We start from the raw sequence: 7,243 nt of genomic DNA on the forward strand, positions 1-7,243 counted from the left end.
AGTTATAACATGTCTAGAGAGGATCTAGTTTGAGATGCTTAGAAATTGGATGAAGCCTCTCTCTGAGCCACATGAATTCTACTAAAACTGAAAAAACGGCAAGCATCAAATTGTGGGAAGGAAGAATGGTGAAGTTATTGATGTATTGCATAAAGTATATGGGGCTGCCTCAGAATTAGCAGTTTTCAAATGACTAAATCATGTAAAGAAGGTAATAGAGGGTAATGAAAATGAAGCCTGGCAGGGGAAAAAAATTAAGAACCAACACCATAGACATCTAAATTGATTCAGACACAATTCTGATGGAAAAATTTTAAGTTGACATTTTTGGTCCTGCTCCATGAGCGAGAAAACTGTTACACTCAGATCAGCGACAGACAAGAGCAGCGCTTCTCATGAAAACTTTAAACAAGTAGATCAATATCATAAAGGGTAATTTTGAAGCATTGTAAGAGGAGATGAAACTTGGCTTTACAAGTACAACCCTGAAGATAAAACATAACAAAAGCAATGGATATCAAGATATGGAAGTGACTCCGTCCAAGCAAAAGCAAATTGGTCAATAATAAAGGTAATGGGGAAATGTTCCAGGCATATGGCTTGTTGGCTTTCTGGGGAATCAAAGAACAATAATTTATGTATATTATGAGAGAGTTTTGAAAATGTCAACCTTTAGCAGAAAAATACTGGAGAAAATTTTGCTGGAGAATCCTTTTCTACCAACACAATGCTCCTGCTCATTCACCTAATCAAATGAGAGCAGTTTTGTGAGGTTTTCAATGGGATGTCATTATGCATCTAACTAAAAGTCCTTATTTGGCTTTTCCTCCCTTCTTTTTGCTTTCTAATCTTAAGAAGTCATTCAAGGGCATTCATTGTTCTTCATTTAATAACGTAAAAAGTCTGAAAATGACATAGTTAAATTTCTAGGACCCACAGTTCTTTCGGGATGGACTAAATGACTGATACTAACTTTTGCAAAAGTGCCTTGAACTTGTTGGAACTTATGGTGAGAAATAGGCTTATATGTGTCTCTCTTAGTTCCATTTCCTTGAACTCCTTGAAGTCCCCTAATATTTCCAATGCTGGAGTCTTACAGATCGCGAGAGAAGAATGGGTGCCCTCATTGATCCTTCTGCATCCCCGTATGTCCTCAGTAGGGTCTGCTTTATCTTGCTCTCTCCTGTTTCACAATCCTCTTCTCTTCCAGGCTGACCACACTGTTGGCGTCCAACTGCTGCAATATATATGGAAGCCACAGCTTCACACTGCTTAGGCAGCTTCCCCAATTGCATACATTCAACTCCTTACAGTAAAACCTTTCTTAGCTAGCAGTCCTGCTGGTTCAGTGTCTCAGATTGACCCTCCATTAGGGGGTTGCAGATCAAAAGGGCGAGTAACATTCATACCTACCTCACTTCAAGTATTGCTTCTGACATAATTTCTAGAAATATTGTTGCCTCTGCCATCGTAGTTGGAGGACTACGATGGAAATTGTAAATGGAAATTGCTAGCGGTTTTACACAGTGAATTGGGTTTAAGCTTCCCTTTTGTGGAAACGGAAATACATAAGGTGAATGAAGAGCTCACAACAACAAAGCCCATGAAAACTGAAAGTCAATAGGACTGTCTTTCTTGCCGGGTCTTCCAAATGTTTCCACCATTGACAGGGCACAGCCCGACCACCTTTCTGTCATATAAAATATTTTACACTTCTCTTCTCTGACAGGTCTCCAACTTACACAGGTTGTGGTTTTCATAGGTTTTACTGTATTGATATGATTGACTGTCTGCTTCAAGGTGTAGCTTCATGAATTGCAGGCAGTCTGCTGGGGAGGAGCCCAGGAATACACAGCCTAAACCCAGGCGCTGCCTTCAACTCTGCCCCATACAGAACTTGTGGCTGCGGATTGCAAAATAAATATAGAAGGCGCGGTGATCAAATGTTCAGATGACATGAGGCTGGGGCAGCTAACAAATACTCTGAGTGATGGAAGCAAGGATCCAAAAGATTTGACAGGATGGATAATGAATCACAGCTACCAATCTGAACAAAACTTCAGGTCTGTGTATTAGGCTTTATCCTACCACCCCTGTCATGTGGTGGTACCAATAGGCTACCTGTGTACAACAAGCATGCTTCCATACGTCTGGTCCAATAAGCTACACTGGCAACTTCTCTAGAGGTATCGCATGAGCTCAGTGTGGGCTGAAGCCCAGGCAACCAATGAGGGGTTTGTTCTTAAGTGATATTTCCAAATTCAAAGATCATCTCCACAGATGCAGACTTGAAGCCATTTGCCTTCATAGCTGTGTTAGTGAGACTGATATTGAGCCCCATGTTCATCAGTGCTAAGATGTTAAAGTATGCATTCGGAATGACTTTCATTATTTGAAGTGTAGCGCTCCAGTGTCGGTTGAAGATCATTTTTCCTGGTCAAGACCACATAGTTGAGGTTTGGTAAAGGTGACCCTTTACTTAAAACCTAGAGTTTGACTATTAAGATAAAGGATATAAAATTAAGTCCTATGAAGAACATAGAGAAGAATATACTAAAGTGAATGATCCTGAGAGTTTGTTCTGTGGGATGTAAAAGTCTTCATCTAGGAAAAAAACACCTTTAATTATATTTAAAAAGACAGATGAGCAGAAACTATAGGAAAGAACAGTTTCCTCACTCGAGTAAAGGCATGCAATTATAGGGATAAAACCTGGACTCTGGAGACATACTTCTTAGATTAGAGTTCACAATTCACTTCCAAGACAGGTAAAGTTACTCAATTTCTCTAGTCTTGGTTTTCTCATTTATAAAATGGAAAAGACAATAATATCCCCCTTATCCATTTGGTGCTGGAGTTAAATGGAGTGAAAACAAGCAAAATATCTACCTCCTGTGCCTCCTGTGAGGATGAAATGAGGTAGCATCCACTCTTTAGGCGGTTAGGAACGCGTCCTGCACGTGATCAGGAGTCAATGCATGGAGCCCTGCTGGGGAGGTGAGTGGCGTGTTGGGCTGCTATCCACAAAACCAGCAGTTTGAGCCTAGCTGCTACATGGGGAAGATGGGAATCCCTGCTCCTGTGAAGATACACAGCCTCACAAAACCAGAGGGACAGTTCTGCTCTGTCCTGTAGGGTATCGATGAATCAGAATCAGCTAACTAGCAGTTATTATCAGCATAAGGAAGACGATTCCGATTCTTAGAGCTACCTACGTGTAGAATGATCTGCAACGAGGTGGGGTGCACCCTCAGTCTGAATAGCTTATACCAAGACAGGCTACCTATTAATCAAAGCTATTGTAGAATGGCATTTCTCAAACGTGAATAAACATATGAAATCACCATTGCTTCCTAACAAAACGTAAGTATGTTTCCATAGGTCTGGGGGCGATGTGGAATTCTTCATGCTAACACTCTTACAGGTGATACTCAGGCTGCTGGCCCAGGAACAACAAGCTGAGCATCTCCTGCCTTGAGTTGTAAGGAAAGAATTAAGGTCATTTCCATTAGAAAGCCTTGCCAATTGGATAAGGTAAATTATGGGGAAGCCCTCCTGGAACTGGGTAAGCAAAGCAGATGACCCACCCTCTGTTAATATACTCTGCGGAGCACTTTTTAAGAAGTGGGTATTTTCTAGAGCGAAATTTGAAGTCCTCATCAGGAAGGACTACTTCATTTAGCTCAACAGAGGGTTCCATTTCCTAAGTGTCTAAACATCTGTTCTCATTTTGAACACAGATTTGTCTTTATCAAACCCTGATTGGTCCCTGGCTCCTGCCTGCTGCTGTGCCCTGGTGGGACAGAGAACTAAGTAGGACAGCTGCGGGTGTCAGAGAGCCTCTGGAGGCAGCAGAGGAAGGCCAGAGAAGCAGAAAAGAGACTCCAAAGTTCCTGGCAGGGAGGGAAGAAAGAAAGAAAGAAAGAAAGAAAGGAAGGAAGGAAGGAAGGAAGGAAGGAAGGAAGGAAGGAAGGAAGGAAGGAAGGAAGGAAGGAAGAGTAAGCAAGCACATTCTCCTGTCTTGAGCACTGCAGAGAACAAGATCTGAGATAGGAAATAGCTTGATCCAATCTAATCAGTTATCTGAGAGTAATAACTCCATCACTTAAACAAGAGGGAATGCATTATTTTTAGCATAGATGCGTTAGTAACAGCAGCAATACTAGGCACATTAGCAAAAGGAGGCCTTCCAGTAGGGGTGACCTTGAGAGACTGCAATTATGCTTTTTTCTTTAATCGTCATTATCTTCCACTACTCTGCCACCCTGATGGCCCACCATCACCACATCAAGACCAAAAAATCCAAACTCACTCACTCTGGATCCACAGGCACCTGATAGAAGAGTGCAGACCTACTCCTGTGGGTGTCCAACCCTGTAGCTCTTTACAGGTACAAAAAGACTCATCTTTCTCCCACACAGCAGCGAGTGGTTTTGAACTGTTGATCTTGTGGTTAGCACTCCGACGTGTTGCAACTGCACCACAAGCCATGTCGCTAAAATGAGTTGTTCTTCCAAGGTGCAGTGACATATGGGGCCCTGATTTCCAATGTTGGAGCCATTTGGTGTTGTTTCTGTAGAACTGAAAGGCTGCCATCCAAAGTGATTCTTTCTCTATCCAGACCTGGGATGCATTTACAATGACTGTCGTATTCTGCAGTGTGCAGGGATGAGTACAGAAGTCAACTGAGGGCACTGGCTGTTAGTCTGGCTATTAGCATTGTCATAATGATTAGGACCCAGGAGGACATAGTAAAGGACAGTAAGTTCCCAGTTGGAAAACAGAGCGACTGCATTACTTCCCTGTCTATTACTAGGAGTCCTTGGGATGCTGTTGGGTAAGCCTGGGACTGCGAACCATAAGATGAGCAGTTCAAAATTAAAAGACCAGGCTATCTGTTCACAGAAAGATTTACCACCTCAGAAATGTTAGCATCTCTATGAGTTGGAATGGACTCCATGCCAGTGAGTTTGGATTGTTTGTTTTTGTGCTTTGTCGAGTAAACGTTGCATCCTACAAGTCCCCAGTAACAGATGTGCTAAGTCTGAAAAACAGGTCATGTACACTACTGAAAACAGCCTAACAAGTCCTGCTAACTGATCTGCGGTTCGGAGTCTTCATGGTCTGCATATAACAGAGCCAGGGTGAGAACATAGAGAGGACCACAGGGGTCGAGTGGAAGAAGTGTGTATTTCAAGACTACGGCTATCCTCATTATGTATGCATTCCATCAGAGGTATTTTCATGGCTTGAATACCTTATTAACTCTCTCAAGAGGGGCCAACTGCTAGAGAGTAACAGCAGGAAGAAAGAGACTGTATTCAGTGATTTAAGGGAAGCAACCGTTCCAGTTTTGCTTGTAGCTGCAAAGGCAGGACTGAGAGTCCTCTTATATTTGCATGTAATTTTCTGGGTCTGCCTTAATGGATCTGACATTTCATTAATTCTGATTCATTGTGTACTCAAGCCCAAACAGACGCAGTTTAGTTCCATTTGCTGACAGAAACTACAAGCTGAAAAATTCTAAGTCAGAGTAATAACTGAAGGTGTATAATTACTCATTACCCAATCAGCTACCAAGTTCAGGGGGTCAAGAACGCTTTAGAGATAAACTGCAAGTTCTGTGAGTGAATCTGACAGGCTGGCCGGGTAGGTGTGCTTCCTTTGATTAATGACACACGGAAGAAAGGTTTCGCAAAGGTGTTTCCACTGATTCTGCAACTTCCAGGCTGACCCTTAAAGTGGTTCTACCAGTTAGCAAGGAAAATATGAATTACAGTGAGCAAAGTGTAAATTTTGTAAAAAAAAAAAAAAACATGCAAAATGTTACATCTATCACTGCTCTGCTCTAATTAAAAAGAAACTCAAAATGATAAGTCCTGGGACAAACCCAGCTTTCTTTTAAAAAGTGCAGTTACTAAAAGGAAAGAAAAACAAACACAGTCAGAGCTATTTATCATGGTCAATTAGCACAGGAGTTTGAATGTAACAAAGGAGTCCTAGGCGCACCATAGTTAAGCAGTTACCTGTTAACTGAAAGTTCCAGCAGTGGAGCCCATTCGGAACTCCACTGTAGAAAGACGTAGCAGTGAGCTAACAGAGAGTTCTGTGGAGCCAGCACCTATCCCAGCTATGATGAGCCCCCTCCCCATAAGAATGCACTACAGAGGATAGCACTGAAGATACAGGCCAGGGAAGGGGCGGGTCTGCCCAGACCACATGGGAGAAAATGAAGAGCGAAAGAGAGAGAGAGTGGACAGTGTCCTGGCCCACCAAACTTTGAGGACATCATTCTTACTCAGAGATGCCAATGCATAGAGAGAATAGGATCTACTTCAATACAAGACACGACAGTCCCTAACTGACCCACAATGCTAAGAGGCAGCACCAGAGACACAGTGAGGAAACTGTGCCCAGATTGACACCCCCACACCAGGGCATAACACAAAGGGAGCACAACAGAGCAGCATAGGGAGCAAAGCAGCAAAGTCTCTGAGGATTTCTGAAAACAGACTTCAGACTAGAGGGGCAGGGTTTGGCACCTGCTCAGACCCAATTGGAAAATATTCATAAGGGTGAGCAGACAGACCTGGAACTATTCAGAGGCTATTTTTTGTCTTATTTTGTTGTTTCTTTTCCTTCGTTTTATTCTTTCATGTCTACCTATATAAGATAGGCAGGATAAACAATCCTGAGTGCAAAAGAATGGTACCAATGATTGCAGTGGGACATGGGAGAGGTGGAGGTAGAGGAAAGAGAGGGGGGAGACAACAAACCCTGGGGCAAGGGAACAAAAAGAGATCTAAAAACCAATGACAAGTACAGTGTAGAATGCCTGGTGAGGTTGATCAAGTGTGATGTAGCCAGAGGAAGTACAAATAAAGGTCAAACATGATAATGGGACCAGAGGAAAAAAATAGAGGAAAGAACTAAGAGATATAGGCATGAACATATGTAAAATATTAATATATAATGATAGGGATATAAGTCTATGTACATATATTTATATGTTAAGTATTTAGGTAGCAAATAGACATTGGGCCTCTATTCAAATCCTCCCTCAATGCAAGACCACTTTGTTCTAATAACCTGGCATTATTTGCTGCTCAACTTTTGTCATCATGATCGTTGATGACAAAATGGGTGCATAAGCAAATGTGGTGAAGAAAGCAAGCGGTGCTCGGCTATTACAAGATACAGTGTCTGGGGTCTTAAAGGCTTCAAGTCAAACAAGTAGCAATGT

The sequence above is a fragment of the Tenrec ecaudatus genome, chromosome 8, assembly GCF_050624435.1.
Source record: "Tenrec ecaudatus isolate mTenEca1 chromosome 8, mTenEca1.hap1, whole genome shotgun sequence".
Classification (NCBI taxonomy): domain Eukaryota; kingdom Metazoa; phylum Chordata; class Mammalia; order Afrosoricida; family Tenrecidae; genus Tenrec; species Tenrec ecaudatus.